We start from the raw sequence: 12,447 nt of genomic DNA on the forward strand, positions 1-12,447 counted from the left end.
GGTGTAAGCAGGAAGGCACCCCCAGGGCACAGAGCGGCCCCGCAGCCGCAGCAGGCAGAGCAGCCGCCCCATCTTCCCTTCAGCATGGCAAAGCTGCCTCTTCTGAAACAAAAGCTGTTCCTCTCTCCTCGGTCTGTGCCTGGGGACAGGAGGGAGGGAAGAGGGATGCTGGGGAACGAGCCTTATTCCAGTGGTCAACGCAGGCAGGTAACCAAGAGTGAACCCACCCAGTCCCTGTTCTAACCCAAACCAGAAAAATTAAAGTTCCAAACTAGGATTTAAAGGTATATTTCCAGCAATTCCAGTTTAGTTGGATTCCTACTCGCTGCTGTTTGCCGCGGTAACTCAATCTAGACCTGTGACGCTGCCCCCTCAGTGCCTCGGCGGCTCCCTCGCACCAGCGCACTGCTCCCAAGAAGACACAGTAATGGATACATTGGATAAATCTCAGATGGGGGAAAAAATCAGGAGGCTCCAGAAGACCTAGGGAATGTGCCCGCCTCGCTAATTCCCCAGGGGTAGTTTACAAAGTGCCAGTGCCACGTTAGGAGAAAAGCAGCGCGTCCCTGAAAGGATGCAGCGCCCAGGCACGGGGAGCAGCACGCTGGCTGTCCCTGCTGTCCCACCCGCTGCAGACACGGCAGCTCCCCCAGATGTCATCTTCTACAGCAGAGAAAGATGAAGCAAAACCAGTCACACTTTGTCATTACTAAGAGTTTGAATTTCTGGCTGCGGGACAGTCAATGCTTCTGCATCAAGTGGAAGCAGGAACAAGAGCTTAGTATAGGGTTTATTTCTGGCCACTCCTGCTCAATGCTAGACAAAAACGTGACTTGAGAGTGAGTAAATACAGTCACATGGGGACTTTACAGCAGCTTGTAAAATCAGTGAAGAAGTGCATTTTATTACCACAGCCTGTGCCTCCCATGCTTTTCTCACGTTTCAGTCTCTTAATATCCTCAGGAGAACAATTGGCAGAAATAACGTAAAATAGGCAGAGATGGGAAAAAAATTGGATTTACTTGCTGATTTCTATTTAGGCTTTCACAGTCCATATCCTAAAATGAACTGCTGATTCAAGTCTAAAACTTGGGCTATTAAGCTTAAAGCATCAGGAGGTCTTCTGAGTCTGAGAGGTGCTGATTGCTGCCTATGTCATTCATTATTATGACCTTTGTCTTCCCAAACAACTGCTCTGTGTACCAAAGCTCTGCTTCCTGCAAAGTGGCTGGACAGTGCCTGCTGATGGGAAGTAGAGAATAAATGTTTTGTTTTCCTTTACTTCCATGTGCATCCTTTGCTTTTGCTTTATTAAACTGCCTCTATCTTGACCCATGGGGTTTTTCCATCTTTTTTTCCTCCATCCCATCTTGTCCTGCTGAGGAAGGCAGTGATAGAGGAGCTTGGTGAGCACCTGGCATTCAACCAAGGTAAACCCACCACCAAAAGGTTTGTCCATCCATATTCCCATCACAGTGAGAATTCCCTCAAAACCCACACAACTTTTCAGAGTACAATATAGGACTCCCCTTTAGATGAGGTGCACCTCTAGTTCAGATGAACAATCCTTTTCTTATCTCACCTAAGTTGGGACCTCTGCAAGTACAGCCATAGCACAATCCATTGTTCTAAGGATTTTCTTTCTACACTGTCCTTTTTCTTAACTCAAATCCCATTAAGCCTAGAGTGTTTTCAGTATATTTAGCTGTGACTTTCAAAAGGCTGCCAAAAGATAGCTGAAAAGTATATAACAGTGTGATTAATGCTCTCAGCGTTTCTTCACAATTTGGCCTCCACTAGAGGAACTAAATGTAGAAGCATGACAAAATCAACAACAACTATTTCACTGGGTGTTTTCAATGAAATGTTTGCAACCCCAAAATTTCCTCCCCAGCTACATGACTGCAGTGCTAAAACTACTGAAAGCACCAAGGGAAGAACATGGTATCGCTGGCTGGGGCTCTATGTACAAATCATGAACGGGACAGGACTGCTGAGGAACGCGTCTCGAGCTGTTTATTTTCCAGCATCAGTCTCATTACATGGTTATGGCAGTGGGAAGATGCCAGCAGCTCACATCCCTGGCAGCAGACAAATAACTTAATGTTAGAACTTACTTTAAAAGTCTTTTGACCAATCACACAAAGCAAAAGCATATTGACAGTAATTCCATCCAACCACTATAAGCACACGTACCTTTGGTAAAAACAATGCTCGCTTATTTCAAATACAATACCTGCTTGTAAGCCTTAAGATACAATGCACAGAGCTCCATTATTAAGCTTAGAACTTCCTAATATCTCGCTAGATATACTTTTCTGTAACTTAGGGAGTTATTCTAGCCAGGCGTTAATACACAGACCATTGTTCAATTTGTCCTTACTTTTCTACTTCTTGTATAAATTTTCTGCTGACAAATCTTATGTCTACTGCTTAGCTCTAATCACAGTTCTGCTGTCTCTGAGGCCTGCCTTTTGCAGCTTTCCCAAAACCCTCTGATTTTAAGGATTCCCACAATTCCCCCTCTCAGATTCCCACACATGGTGCTTTGGATATGCCATTTTTTCTTCCCACTGTTGTATCACAAAAATATTTTACTGAGAACAAACTGCTTCTCAGTTTTGTTTGCTGGGTGTTAAAATTTTGGTTTACAGCTTGCCGGAATAAAGAAACAGATAAAATCCCCTCTCCACTAGGACAAAGGCTCCACTAGCAAGCCATAAACATAAATACAGACTCCAAAGGAAGAAATACAACCCAATAAATGTGTGTATGAGCAGGGTCCTACTTCTAAATGCAGGAACTGGGCATCTAGGACTGGATAGGAGCAGAATAACATATCTCTTTAGACACATCCTTTGCAATCCTGCTGTATGTCTTACTTGGTTAGAGATGGAAAGTCATGTAACAGCCAAAATTCAGCAAGTAAAATTCAGTACAGGTCAAGTGACACTACATGGAGGTGATCCAGTTTAAACCAGCTAAGAAGCTGGTTGGCACTGTGGCACTGTGGTTGGCATCAGTTTTTACTGATGAAAAGCTGAGCTGTTCTAATCAAAAAGGGAGGCTCTGTGTCCTTTCTGCTGTAAGGTATAAATCCCCACTGGTTGGCAGCAAGAACTATATTTTTGATACCATCTTGCTCAGCAGTGCAAGATGATTTTTTTTTCTTTAAATGTAATAGAGTTTTAAAAGAGAAAATGGCTCATGTTTCAGGGAGCTTTCTGAGAGACTTACAAATCATGTAGCCCAAGTCATGGGAAAGATGTTACTAATTGCTTACAGCAAAGCCAACAGTTTTTGTAGGGCCACGTTCATCCCAGCTAGCAGTGACAGAGTGGGATGGCAAAGTGCACACAGCCACCCATGGCTCAAGCAACACAAAGGGCTTGAGCCTGCACCAGGTACGGGGTGAGGTCCAGACTCCTCTCTGTAGTGAGAAGAGATGGTTACTAAAGGTGAGGTTTCCATGCAGAGAAGAGAAACACAGGCACCTGCAGAAAAGAAAAATCCTTCGGGAAAAAAGACCTACAGGCCTGAGACCTCCAGCCATATCTCAAGACTGGTACTAATCAGTGTTCAAAAAGGAAATGGGAGAGTTTCCACATGCATGAGATAAACCAACATGGGTTGTTTTTGTACTGTTGCAATATATTTATTTCTGGCCAGAGTGAAACCAGCACAGAAAAGGAAATATCATGCAGTTGCTCATACCACCACTGTCATTCCAGGTTTGCTGTGCTGAACTGAGGAATTAGGCTAGATACATGTCAAAAAGCATCCTGAGAAATCTGTTCTCTGGCTTCCAATAAATGCAGTAATCCAGTTTACAGCAGAAAACAACATGGAGCAGAAAGTAACTTAGCAAAGAGAGACAATTAGCAAAGCTTTACCATTTTCAGACCAAAATGTGCTGTTGATGATGAAGTGACACTGCCTAATATCCCTTCACACACTGTTCCATCCCTACCCTCTGGATGCCCTGCGTGCTCCCTTCTTGTCAGCAGGAAGCCCTGAGAGATACATGTTTCAGCTAACTGGCTTTAAAATTGCCCTGAGTTGTAAGAGAACATAAAACAGTCTCTCCTGTTGGGAACACATCCTGGCATTCCTTTAAAAAAAGCAAACAATAAATCTTCTCTCATATAGATGTTTCTTTGAAATATTAGTGAGTTTGCTGCCCCTCTTGCAGTCCAAATCACATTTAAGAAATGGATTTCTCTTTGGTTCTGACAGGATGTCCTAAGTAAAGACTACACTGCTGCACAGACCACACAAGGAAAGATAACACAGAGGCAAAGCTGTTTGCAAGATACAGAAAGAGGAGCAGATTTTTCTCTGCTTAATGAGAATATCTGCAGTTAGATTACTGAGCAAACTCCAGTGAATAAAAGTGAAGGATAAAATTACCTACAGGGGCACAGCCTTCCCCACAGCCGCTGTTTCACCACCAGCACTGCACAGCGTGTTGCATTGCATTATGAGACAGCTTGTCCCAGCAGGGTACCAGCATCCCGGAGAGCCAGGCCTATCCAGCCCACCCTCCAACCCCTAGGGTAAGCAGAGGCTGGATTTGTTCATGGATCTGTCATGTAAAATAGCAAATCTAAGCAGAAATGCTTAGAATTAGCAATACGAACCCATGCTCTGCTCCAACACAAGAGTCAGCACAGAAGTACTTCAGGTCTATTTGTCACAATCAACACTGCACATAGTCAGATTTGGAATTTCTTTTCTGAACTAAAAGTCCACATTCTCCCAGTTATTTTTGAAGTACTATAAGTAAACTCTAGTCTTGAGAGGACTGAACTGCCAGACATCAGTGTGGGAACTCTACTCAAATGGGTTTCAAAACTGCTTTTGAAGGACAAAATGCATTTGGTATCTAGTGCCTTAACAAGCAGTCAAAGCAGAAAGGACAATTCTTAAGAATAATTCTTTAAAAAGGAAAAGGGAACCTTAGTTTGAAGATGATTTCTCATTATGAAATACCAGAACATTTTTCCCTGACCCCTTAGAACAGGTACCTCTTCCTTTCTCCCTGGTTCCATCCATCCAAGCAAGGCTGAAACACCCAAGCACATTCCTGTCTCAAAAGGGTCCAAGGAGGTTTTAAGCTACTAATGTATATAAAGCTTTTGTATTGCAAAAAAGGCCATCAAAATAGGATTAATATGCCAGGACTCTGCCAGACTTTTATATTATTAAAACATGCCTAGCTGCATTATGCTGATATTTACTTAGAGGAAGTATTGCTTTGCTGTATTTGACCTGAGGGACTACGGAACAAGATGAGTGTGGCTTACAGGAATAAGACCACAAAAATAGAATTTTCTAAGGAAACAGGAAAGATTTGCTGATGTTCTTTGGAAGTACAAATTAAGCTGCTACTTGAGGGATAACACATAAAAGGTATTTAAAGACTGTCACATGGATTTGTGCTCAATCACAACAAATAAAGTCCTTTTTAATTGTCAAGAGCCAGCCCCTGTATTGAACTCCCACACCATTTGATTATCTGTTTGTTCAGTTCATGTCCTAAAACAGGAAACATTTGCAAAAAATGCAAGCACCCTATGAATGTCATTTGAACTGCAAGAGATTATATTTTCAAATAAACTTATTTCTAGAACTTAGCAACTGTCAGCTATATTATTGTTGTGATTATGATTATGATTATTATTATTAATAATAATAATAATACAGTGTTGAAGTAGAAATATCAGGAAGAGGCATTGCCCTAATTGGCTTGAAAGTCCAAACTTCAAAAAGCTGCTATTAGTTTTTAATCCTTTATAATGATGATGTATTCAAGGTCTCTGTGTGCTTCAGTAGGGTTGTACTTTTTTTAAAATAAAAATTATGTAAGCCATTTATTTGCCTTCTGATTTTTGCTCTTTAAGTGTACACTTGGAACTATTTTAAGATTTTTTTTCCTTGCAATCCACAGGATAGAAGCAGCCTTTCCTTAGTGAAAGAGCAAATGAAATGGACCTTTCATGTCATTATTCACCACCACCATGCCCAGAGGTAGAAAGGTAAGGGAAACCATTAATTATTGCATGGGTCATGATAAATTTGACAGTCCTGGTGCACCTTAGGTCAGTGTCTCCCATCTATGACATATTTTAATGATGAAACACAGAGGCTAAACAGCAGCTTTCTGCAGCAATATGCTCAGTGGTGCCATCCTCTTGGCCAGGCTCAGCCCTGCTCCCACAGCTGTGTGCTCCAGTGCTGCAGGAATCTCACTGACACCACGGGACTCAAATCAAGGCTGCAAAGGATCCTTTGGAAGGTCAGGGGCTTCCTGTCCCAGGAAGACACTCTAATTACATGTAATTACTGCTAGAAGGTACAACCACTCTAATCTATCTGCTACAGGTCAGTTGTCATTTGGGGTGTGATCTGGCTCCCAAAATCACAGTGAACAAAACCAGCTTTTTCTAGCTATGCACAGGCAGCGACCGTGACGGATGCCAACCAGAACGGTCCCAGCTGGGTAGGTGACGTTAACCTGCAAAATGAAAAGGGGCAAAACGAAAAGCTGATGCTAATTAAATACCAGTCACATCAGTGGTGCTGAGAGATAAGTTCCTGAACTGGGTTTTAATCTGTTCTTTCTTTCTGGGGGCTGTCTGCTTATAGAATTGGAAGCTTTTCAGCATTTCATACAGGCTCCAAGAACATATCACTTATTGAACATTATAGAAAAGGCCACCCAGTAGGAGTTTTACATCATCTCTGGCACAGAATCAGTACACAGTGTTTGGGAAGGAAAAGAACAAAGATCCCAACAGCATTTCTGATAATTTTACAAAGCCATTTCATTCTTTGAGAAAGCCTGTACAAGCCTATGGCTTTTTGCCTTTCCCTTGTGAGAGTGGGAGTTACAGGGTAGTTTATAGACCGAGATGGATGCAGAGAGAGGGATGTTCTGTGGGTGCAGGAGGAGCCGGGCCGGCGAGGGGAGGCTGCTGCAGCACGGGGGTGCCGCTGGTACGGAGTTCATTGAGAGGCACTGCCTGGGGCTCCTCAGCACCGCCCGGGGCTGTCCAGCACCGCCCGGGCTCTGCAGCACCGCCCGGGGCTCCTCAGCACCGCCCGGGGCTCCTCAGCACCGCCCGGGGCTGTCCAGCACCGCCCGGCTCTGCAGCACCGCCCGGGGCTCTCCAGCACCGCCCGGGGCTGTCCAGCACCGCCCGGGGACTCTCCAGCACCGCCCGGGGCTCCTCAGCACCGCCCGGGGCTCCTCAGCACCGCCCGGGGCTCTCCAGCACCGCCCGGGGCTCCTCAGCACCGCCCGGGGCTCTCCAGCACCGCCCGGGCTCCTCAGCACCGCCCGGGCTCTGCAGCACCGCCCGGGCTCTGCAGCACCGCCCGGGCTCCTCAGCACCGCCCGGTACTCCTCAGCACCGCCCGGGGCTCTCCAGCACCGCCCGGGGACTCCTCAGCACCGCCCGGGGCTGTCCAGCACCGCCCGGCTCTGCAGCACCGCCCGGGGCTCTCCAGCACCGCCCGGGGCTGTCCAGCACCGCCCGGGGCTCCTCAGCACCGCCCGGGGCTGTCCAGCACCGCCCGGGGCTCCTCAGCACCGCCCGGTACTCTCCAGCACCGCCCGGGGCTCTCCAGCACCGCCCGGGGCTCCTCAGCACCGCCCGGGGCTCCTCAGCACCGCCCGGGGCTGTCCAGCACCGCCCGGGCTCCTCAGCACCGCCCGGGGCTCTCCAGCACCGCCCGGGGCTCCTCAGCACCGCCCGGGGACTCTCCAGCACCGCCCGGGGCTCTCCAGCACCGCCCGGGGCTGTCCAGCACCGCCCGGGGCTCCTCAGCACCGCCCGGGGCTCTCCAGCACCGCCCGGGGCTCCTCAGCACCGCCCGGGGCTGTCCAGCACCGCCCGGGGCTCTCCAGCACCGCCCGGGGCTCCTCAGCACCGCCCGGGGCTCTCCAGCACCGCCCGGGGCTCTCCAGCACCGCCCGGGGCTCCTCAGCACCGCCCGGGGCTCTCCAGCACCGCCCGGGGCTCTCCAGCACCGCCCGGGGACTCCTCAGCACCGCCCGGGGCTCTCCAGCACCGCCTGCCTGGCACGGGCACACCCGGCCGTGACACGGACCGGGGACACGGCCACACGCGGATGTGCAGGACACGGAGCCGGGCTGCGGGACACGGATGTGCGCAGTGTGCCACCGCCACCGCCACCGGCCGGGGCTTCGCCACCGGCACAGGTTTGCACAGCTGCGAACCCCTGGTGCCGCGGGGGAAGGCGTGACAGGGATGTAACTGTGCCGGGCTGGGCTGCCCCACGGCTTTCAGTAGCTCGTTTGAATCAAATTGCCGTGTACAACTGGATTAGACAGTTGTTTTTCAAAGGTTACACCCTACACACTATTAAGAGTCATATGTTTTTCAGATGACTTCATCTGAAATCATCTGAGCTATTGCTTTCCCGGCTGCTCCCACGATGTACAAGTTGCTAACAATTTCATTTTCCTTTACTTCCCTACACTTTGCAAACTCAGTGCCCACTTGATCACTGAAGGATAACAAGTGCTTCCGAAGAATTTGAACAGCAGCGTGTAACAAAGCAGTCGGGCTACAGGATCTGAGTCCCAATCAACTGAAGAATAATTTTGGTTGCCTGTCACAATTAAGTCAGAGGCAAGACAAAACAAGTACTTAGCTTTATCTCCTGGTCTCCTACACTGTTTTGTATTCAGAATTGCTGATCCTCTGCTCCACAACTTCATCATATCATCGTGTTGCCATAGTGTAATGAAAATAATTAAGTCTAATGAGATTATTAGCAAAGCAGGGAAGGAAGCATCTTCTTATTCTTCCTGGGAATTAAAGCCAGGTAAACAAGTAACCTTCTGGGAAGCTCCTGGGAATCAAAAGGAAAGGTCTCATGAAGCCAGGCACCAAGGAAGTAGCTGCTCTTGGTCCATTTCATGTTACCTTGTTCACCTTAACACGATGCAGCATTTCCAGCACTGCCCATCTTCTGGGAACCCAGAGTTTCCCAAGGAAAATTCCCCATCATACACCACCTCCAGGAGCCAGTGCCAGAGCAGTCTGGGAAGCTGGCTGCCAGCAGGCAGAGCCAGGCTCCAGCTGCCACCAGGGACCCCATGGCATTTCTGCTGGGAGAAGGGCAGCTGGGGCAAAACCAGCTGTACAACCATTAATGAGTAACTAATGGCATATACAAATATTATTCTGCCTCCCCAAGAAAAGGGCCACTCAGTCCCACTAAATTCAGGCTCCTTCAGAGGGCAGCTGAGTTGCAGAGCCTGGATGCAGAAACAGCTTCTCAGTTCCCTCCAGGGGCCAGTTATGTGAATTAAAATGAAAGGGATTCACAGCCAGGTCAAACTCAGGCAGGCATAGCAATGCTCAGACACAGAGGCTGCTTTGGTCTCTCTGCTAAAGTGGAGTGTGCCAAAAGCAAAGAGATTTGGAGCAATACATGGAGTAGGGAGCAGCTGAGGTCAGTACTGAGTCCAAGAATTTCCTTAAAACAGTGAGAATCTAAAAACAGGCTATTTTTTTTAAATAAAGAATGAGGTCACCTTGTAGTCGTTTGACAGCATGAACTGTTGTGTTTGAAAGCACAAACACATCCTTTTAACATCAATGCACCTGAACCCTCCAATTCAGAGAAAGCAGGAGCAGATGGAAAACCTAGAGTTCAGCCCAGTTGCATTAATTTTATGCCAGGTTTTAATAGGGCAGAGTAATCCTAAAATTACATTATCATACCTGTTAAGGCAAGCAGTCACCATATAAATTATGCAGTTCCACGCACTCTTAAGTTGAAAGCATTTTTTATTTTAGACAAGGACAACAAATGCTGCCAAACTGAAGGAACAAAACCACTTAATAGTTTCAAAAACTGTTAATCTAGGAAAATGCAAATAACGATTAGAAAAAAGACCTTTCCTCTGATAAGGATGATAGTTTAATCCCCAGATCCTCTGTGTGAATTTTCCTTATTTTTCTTTTTTTTTTTTTTTTTTTTTTTTTGTTGTCTTTGTTTGCTTGTTGTTTTGCTTTTGTTTTGTGCTTTTGTTCGTTTGCTTTTATTTGATTAGCTGCAATTGTGAAACTACATGACAATGAGAAAGGTCAAAACAAAAAAGATATAAGGAGAGTTAATGATATGCAAGGAAAAGTTTATACAGTCAATGAAAATCCAAGGGAACAGCAATGGTACAAAGGCAGAACCATTTTACTGTGATTTACCACGGAGGGGAGAGCTTGCTTTGGCTTTGACACTTGAGCCACAGAACAGAAGTGGATTCTCTGATGGTGGCACTTTATGTTAGAAAGTCATTCTTTATCCTGCATCCATCCAGGCACTGTGAAGCTCAGCTGCCCTGCACACCAGGTGTTTAAATTCACCGTGTATATTAACACCACAACAGCTGCAGAGCCATCCCCTGCCTCTGCAACAAAACTCCCTCCAGCACCCCCATCGTCCTGGTCCAGCACAATCCAAGGCAGCCTAATCCCAGATTATGTGAATGCTCCACCAGCATCCCCAGGAGGTCTGGGGCAACATCATGAACAGCTATTTCTCTGCTTTTCATTTTTTCCTCAGGTCAGAAGGTAGGGAAGACCAGAGGAGTGTTCCTGTCAACCTAAAAAGCCTCAGCCAGATCCACAAATGTGTCCAGATGCTTACATTCACATCAATTTCACATGGAACTCGGTGACTAAATACATGCTGCTGTGGGTACAGGTGTCACAGTTCTATTGCAAGGTGTTGAACACAAACAAATCCTTTTGACTGCAGCAGGCTTCAGTTTCCCAAAGCAATACAGGATAAGAAAACTTCCTCCATGGTCTGTGTCTGCCAGAGAGGCTGGATCTCCTCCCCACCCTCCCCGCCTGTGTGGAGGCCAGAGCAGTGCACGGGCAGGCAGAGGCACTGGGAGCATCCTCCGTGGCAGGACAGGAGCAGTGGGTGGGTGCTTCACCTCACTTCAGTGCTCATTGGTCTTTCCTTTTCCCCCCAGAAAGAGGAAAGTTTTTTGGACAAGGATTTTGCTTTAGGAAACTCTGGCTTTTGAATGGCTAAAAGGAAACTAGATCTTCTTTCTGAAGTGAGAAAAGGGACAATATTAAAAAAAGACCTCTGGACCCTTTACAAGGAAATGGAATTGTGCTTTTTGATAATAAACTGTGCTCATTCTGGGGACTGAATTCAGAGGGTTAGGCATATTTCTGACCAAGTTACTTTGAAGTGACAAGCCATGTGCTCTCCTCAGAAGAGTGTATATTTTTGTTGCCTTACAGACTTTCACTCTTTGCAAGATTAAAAAATAACAGTGAGTTTATTAATTAGCTTTTAGGCTGCAAACACTCCACAAAAGCTTATAAATATTTTTTAAACCACAAACAAGGCTGTGCAATAAGCAAGCAAACTGTACTGTGCATTTGAAAAACAACCTAATGATGGATTTAGAAGCTTAAAGCAACTCTTTCACTGCACTTGTTGGAATCTTTAACTACACACTTCATCCTCAGCCATCAGCTGTGATACTGAACTAGAGAGCTTTATAAATCACTGGGTCAGACTGGGTTTAGTGTTGTCACACAATTACAGATTTAGCTTATTTCAGGAAGACAGCAGCTGGAACACTTTGGAGCTTTGTCAAGCAAAACATGGAATTCTACAGGAAGTTTTTTAATTAGGTTTCAGGCCAACAGAAGCAACTCCTAAATATCCTGGCAGTGCTTTGTTTGGATGATGCTGCCTTGCTTGGGGTTTGCCTCTGGGCTTCATTTTTTAATGACTGATAGTTCTATTTAGAGAGTGAATACATGGGAGCTGCTTGAAAGGGAACATTTTTGAATACATTTCAGTGTACACAGGCTTGACTCACAAAGTCTTAACACACAGCTCCTGGTAGTGGCCCCTTCCATTTTATCTCAAGATAGGAGCCTTTTCTCCACCCAGAGCAAAGTGACTGCTGTACTCTGGGCTGTTCTCTCCTCTTAGCTGAGCACTGTAAGTAAGAGCTTCTTTTTCCCACTGTAATTTAAAACATCAAGGCAAAGCAGATTTTGTTTTCTGTGTTCAGTTCCCCTGAAGAGGCAGTGCTGTTCTCCAGGAGCAATGGGTTAGAAGCAAAGTCAGCAGCTGACAGGTGCTATCTATTACCTTCACAGGAGAGTAACCCTGGAGAGCCTGCAGGAATAGTGCTGGGGAACCTCTGGTTTGAGTGGAATGAGCCACAGGTGGGTAATAGTCAAACATAAACACTCCTGCTGTTCAGAATCCTCTGTAAAACAGGGTAATGGTCGTAATCTTTTGCTATGAGCTATACCCATTCTGTAACTGGTAATCTCAGCCCTTCATCTCAAGATTAAAGGGCCACATGTTGATATAGAATTTGTGTTCTTGGCTCCTGTTCTCTGGTCAAACTGAGCATTTCACCCT

This window comes from Anomalospiza imberbis, chromosome 14 (assembly GCF_031753505.1).
Source record: "Anomalospiza imberbis isolate Cuckoo-Finch-1a 21T00152 chromosome 14, ASM3175350v1, whole genome shotgun sequence".
NCBI lineage: Eukaryota > Metazoa > Chordata > Aves > Passeriformes > Viduidae > Anomalospiza > Anomalospiza imberbis.